Raw genomic sequence first — 6,000 nt, 5'->3', positions numbered from 1 at the left:
GCCTGCCGGCCTCCCCTCGCGCCGCCGCCCGGCCTCCCGACCGAAGTCGCCGCCGCCTCCGCGCCCGACCTCACCACCCGGGTCGTCCCGCCCTCGTCGCCGGCGTCCCGCCGCCGTGCCGGAGGAGCTCCGCCGCCCCGCGACCCTCGCTTCTCCTCGTCGACTCTGGCCAGATCCGGTCGAGGAGCGACCAGATCCAGCCATCCCCGACGCCCCTCCGTCCTCCCGTGCCTGCTCCGTCCTCCGCCTCGCCGGAGTTCGCCGCCACCTCGCCGGAGCTTCGCCGGATCTAGAGGTGGACCAGATCCACCACCTCCTCCAACCAAACATCGTCCCCGCGCCCGGATCCCTCCGTCCCGGGTCTCCTCCGTCCCGGGTTGACTTTTCGCGAGGTTGTTTTTTTTGCCAAGTCCCCGAATATTTTGCATAATCATGCCATGTTCATCGCATTGTATCTCTGCATCCGTAGCTCCATTTTATGCATGTATTATGTCAAATTGTTCGTCTCGACGAGTAATTCATTTCATTACATTGCATCATTTTCATTTGAGCTCATCTTGATGCCCTAAATGCTGTTGGAAGAGTGCTATGTGATGTTAGTCTGCCGAAACTGTTATAACTTGCTCAATTGTCATTTTTGCCATGATTGATGTGTGCATCCTATGAGGTTGATGTCTACATGTGCTTTGATCTATGCCATGCCATCTTTCCATAGGTGCTATCCATGTATTTTTGTGATTTGTGTGCTGAGTGCATCGAGCTTGCTAAGTAGGGTACTTGATGTTGCTGATTTCAGTCCCTGTTCTGCTGTTATTTTCATGCCATATAAACTTGATGCTACAGAGAGATCCATGCATATTTTGAGATACTTCAGTAAGGATGTTTTGAACATATGGTTATGCTCTATCCATTCATGCCCTTTGTTGCAATTATGGAGTAGTCTAGCATGTCATTTTAAATGTTTCCTGGCAGATTGTTTACATGTTATTCAATTTGGCCAAGCTTGTTGTAGTTGATCCTTGCATGCTATGGACTTGTTCTTGACTTGGTTTGTTTCACAAACATGTATTCTTAATGATGCTATGCTTATTTTGTCATGCAATGACTTGTGGTGAGTGAATCGAGCTTGTTAAGTAGTGTACTTGCTGTTACTGTTTTGCAAGGCTGAATCTGTTATTTCGTGATGCGATGTAAACATGTTGCTACTAATCATTCTATGCATAATCTGGAGATGTTCACTAAGAGTGTTTTGTTCTACATGTCATGCTATATCCATCCATGCCCCTGGTTGCATTTATAGCTTGCTGTAGCTTATTGTTTTCATGCTCCAAAGTTGCTAAATAATATTGCTGTCAGCCTGTTAACATTAAGTTCAGTTGTTACCATGTGTTTTCCTAGTGATCCATGCACCCTATGAACTTGCTCTTGCCATGCTTAGCTGCTAAAATATGTCTTCGTACAGTTGGTTTCCTTGCCATGCCATGTATTGCTCTGCGGTGAGTGGTTCAAGCTCACCAACATGCCTACTTATTGTTGTTCATGCCATGTTTGAATCTGTCATATAACTTGCCATGTTTACATGGATGCCATCATATCTTCTGATCCTTCTTGACTCTTGGTAAGTAAGGTACTTTTGTTCTATGCAATTAGTAGATTCATGCCATGCCTTTGTTTGCCATGTTAAGTTCTTGTAACATGTTGTTTGATAGCTCTAAACATTGCAACCTGATGTTATTTCTGCTAATGACTGACACTGTTATTATTTGCAATCTTACCATGTGTGTTTGAGCATGATCTAGTGATTTCTGGAGATAGCTCAGTGTTCATGCTTTGTTATGCTTTACCTGTACATCATGCCCATGCCTTTTGTTCTTATGTTGAGATGCTGTAGCATGTTGTTTTGATGCTTGCAAGATGCCTACTTGCTGTTATAGACAGATTGTTGCTATAACTTGTTTCATGTGTGTGTTTTGAACCGTTGCTCCGTTTTGAGTGTGCTCTATATGAAACTTGCTTGATTTTGCATGTTGTTTCATATTATCATGTTGCATCCATGTTTTGAGGTGTTTGCTTGATGTTTGGGTGCATTTTGCATCAATGCCATGTTCAACTTGTTTTGCTCATATCTTCTAGGCCGTAGCTCCAAATCTAATGAACTTTATATGTAACTTGACTAGAATCTTGTGTAGATCATCTTGTTGCATCTTAACTTGCTGTTTAACAACTTGAACATAAGGTTTATTCAGATCTGGACCAATTTCGAAATTTGCATATGAGGACTTACCGGAATTGTTATATGTTGTTCCCGGCCTCATTTAAACTTGCCTTGATGTGTTGCTCTTGTTTGCATCATCCCTTGCCATGAGTAGCTTCATGTAGCTTTGTCATGCATCATGCTTGTTGTGCATCAGGCCTTGTTCATGTGTGGTGTGTTTACCATGTTGTGTGCTTCTTCTTCTTAGTTCCTGTTTCGTTGCGATCGTGAGGATTCGTTCGTCTACACTTGGTTCGGCTTCATCCGTTCGTCTTCTTCATGGACTCGTTCTTCTTCCTTGCGGGATTTCAGGCAAGATGACCGCTACCCTGGATCTCACTACTATCATTGCTATGCTAGTTGCTTCGTTCTATCGCTATGCTGCGCTACCTATTACATGTTTATCAAGCCATCCCAAATTGCCATGAACCTCTAACCTTTGACACCTTTCCTATGCAAACCGTTGTTTGGTTATGTTACCGCTTTTGCTCAGCCCTCTTATAGCGTTGCTAGTTGCAGGTGAAGTTGAAGATTTCTCCATGGTGGACAGGATTTTTGGTTGGGATATCACAATATCTCTTATATTATTAATGCATCTATATACTTGGTAAAGGGTGGAAGACTCGGCCTTTTGCCTAGTGTTTTGTTCCACTCTTGCCGCCCTAGTTTCCGTCATACCGGTGTTATGTTCCCGGATTTTGCGTTCCTTACGCGGTCGGGTGATTTATGGGACCCCCTTGACAGTTCGCTTTGAATAAAACTCCTCCAGCAAGGCCCAACCTTGGTTTTACCATTTGCCTCACCACCACCTACCTTTCCCTTGGGTCGGCCAACCCGAGGGTCATCTTTATTTTAGCCCCCTCGGGCCAGTGCTTGTCTAAGTGTTGGTCCGAACTGAGTAGACTGCGGGGCCCCCTCGGGGAAACTCGAGGTTTGGTTTTACTTGTAGGATGTCTCATCCGGTGTTGCCCTGAGAACGAGATATGTGCAGCTCCTATCGGAAATGTCTTGTAAACCGGGATTCCGAGTCTGATCAGGTCTTCCTGGGAGAAGGTCTATTCCTTAGTTGATCGCGAGAGCTTGTCATGGGCTAGGTTGGGACACCCCTGCAGGGTATAATCTTTTGAAAGCCGTGCCTGCGGTTATAGGCAGATGGGAATTTGTTAATGTCCGGTTGTAGATAACTTGACACCAGATCCGAATTAAAACGCATCAACCGTGTGTGTAGCCTTGATGGTCTCTTCTCGGCGGAGTCCGGGAAGTGAACACGATTTCTGGGTTATGTTTGACGTAAGTAGGAGTTCAGGATCACTTCTTGATCATTGCTAGTTCACGACCGTTCCATTTGCTCTCTTCTCTCTCTTATTTGCGTATGTTAGCCACCATATCATGCTTAGTCGCTGTTGCAGCCTCACCACTTTACCCCTTCCTCTCCTATTAAGCTTTGCTAGTCTTGATACCCATGGTAATGGGATTGCTGAGTCCTCGTGGCTCACAGATTACTACAACAACAGTTGCATGTACAGGTATCCGATGATCATGACGCGAGAGCGTTGTTTGCTTGCGTTGAGTTCTTCTTCTGTTTCTTCGATCAGGGGATAGGTTCTAGGTCGGCAGCTTGGGCTAGCAGGGTGGATGTCGTTTGAGTTTCTGTTTATGTTTCGTCCGTAGTCGGATGTTGATCTTATGTATGATGTGATGTTGTATTTGTGTGGCATTGTATGCCTTATGTATGTATCCCCATCTATTATGTAATGTTGATGTAATGATATCCACCTTGCAAAAGCGTTCCAATATGCGGGTCTATCCTTGGTGGGACCTTCGAGTTCCTTTTGGATAGGGTCGCATATTGGGCGTGACAATACGGGGTTGCTTGAATCCTCGACATCGTGGTTCATCCGATGAGATCATCGAGGAGCATGTGGGAGCCAACATGGGTATCTAGATCCCGCTGTTGGTTATTGACCAGAGAGCCGTCTCGGTCATGTGTACGTGTCTCCCAAACCCGTAGGGTCTACACACTTAAGGTTCGGTGACGCTAGAGGGTTGTAGAGATATGAGTATGCAGCAAACCGAAAGTTGTTCGGAGTCCCGGATGAGATCCCGGATGTCACGAGGAGTTCCGGAATGGTCCGGAGGTAAAGAATTATATATAGGAAGTGCAGTTTCGGCCATCGGGAGAGTTTCGGGGGTCACTGGTATTGTACCGGGACCACCGGAAGTGTCCCAGGGGTCCACCGAGTGGGGCCACCTAACCCGGAGGGCCCCGTGGGCTGAAGTGGGGAGGGGACCAGCCCCTGGTGGGCTGGTGTGCCCCCCATGGCCCCCCTGCGCCTAGGGTTGGAAACCCTAGGGTGGGGGGGCGCCTCCACTTGCCTTGGGGGGCACTCCACCCCCTGGCCGCCGCCCCCCTTGGGAGATCCCATCTCCAGGGCCGGCACCCCCCAGGGGGCCTATATAAAGAGGGGGAGAGGAGGGCAGCCGCACCCTGAATTCTTGGCCCCTCCCTCTCCCCTTGCTACACCTCCTCCTCCCGTAGTCGCTTGGCGAAGCCCTGCCGGAACTCTGCTGCATCCACCACCACGCCGTCGTGCTGCTGGATCTTCATCAACCTCTCCTTCCCCCTTGCTGTATCAAGGAGGAGACGTCACACTGACCGTACGTGTGTTGAGCGCGGAGGTGCCGTCCGTTCGGCGCTAGGATCTCCGGTGATTTGGATCACGACGAGTACGACTCCATCAACCCCGTTCTCTTGAACGCTTCCGCTCGCGATCTACAAGGGTATGTAGATGCACTCCCCTCTCTCGTTGGTAGATGAACTCATAGATTGATCTTGGTGAACGTTGAAAATTTTTAATTTATGCAATGTTCCCCAACATGATGTAGTTAAAGTCACCACATAATAACCAGTCCTCATCATCTAGAATTTCAAGATCAAACAACCAGGAGGTGAAGGCAACCCTGGTGGTTCCATCACATGGGCCATACACATTAAAAATATTCCAGGATTTAGCAGTATGCAAGGAAGTGAATTTAACACCCAAAGCAAAAGATTCAGCACAGATAACTCTGCCCACAAAGATTGAGCTATCCCATAAAATGATCAGACCACTAGAGGCCCCTTGGGAGGGCACCACTTCAAATTTATCGAATCTTTTAGGACAGAAGGTTCTCACAAAAGACACATCAAAAGAGGCACGTTTTGTTTCTTGCAGACAAATAACAGAACTACTACTACTATTAATTGCATTACGCAGGGCTAATATCTTTTGATCCGAATTGATCCCCCTTACGTTCCATCACCGCACCTTCCACACCTTATGCATTTGGATTGAGGACGTCACTGTCCTTCTCCTGCGCCACCATGGGCGACAACAGCTTCTGATTGCTTAGCTGATTTGGACGCCTGCCACACAAATTAGTACCAATAGACTGAATGGTAGAAATGGGTGTGGGGGGAGGAATCGCACAATGTACCTTGTCTTTGCTGACAGAGACATGTGGCAAAGTGGCAGAGGAAGAGCAGTGTGCCATAGGAACTTTCCTAGGTTTAACTTTGGACGTACCCAACTTCTTGTCAGACAAGGGGGGCACCTTAAACCCATCATACTTGTTAGTCCTTGCACTCCGTCGAAGAAATACTATATCCACATGGGCAGATTCACTAGAAAGCAGAGAATCAATGTGTGCAGCGACAGAGCTATATGGCAGAGAAGAAGCTGGCAAGACCTGCTCAACAACAGCAG

The 6,000-nt window shown here is 47.3% G+C and overlaps 1 protein-coding gene across 1 annotated transcript in view; it reads right to left on the bottom strand.

Moving 5' to 3' along the window:
• The window catches only part of LOC119280141 (NADPH-dependent aldehyde reductase-like protein, chloroplastic), an 86,291-nt gene that overhangs the window by 53,353 nt on the left and 26,938 nt on the right, over nt 1-6,000 (bottom strand). The window lies entirely within an intron of this gene.

The sequence above is a fragment of the Triticum dicoccoides genome, chromosome 3B, assembly GCF_002162155.2.
Source record: "Triticum dicoccoides isolate Atlit2015 ecotype Zavitan chromosome 3B, WEW_v2.0, whole genome shotgun sequence".
Taxonomy (NCBI): Eukaryota; Viridiplantae; Streptophyta; class Magnoliopsida; order Poales; family Poaceae; genus Triticum; species Triticum dicoccoides.
This window is presented reverse-complemented; position numbering and strand designations above follow the sequence as displayed.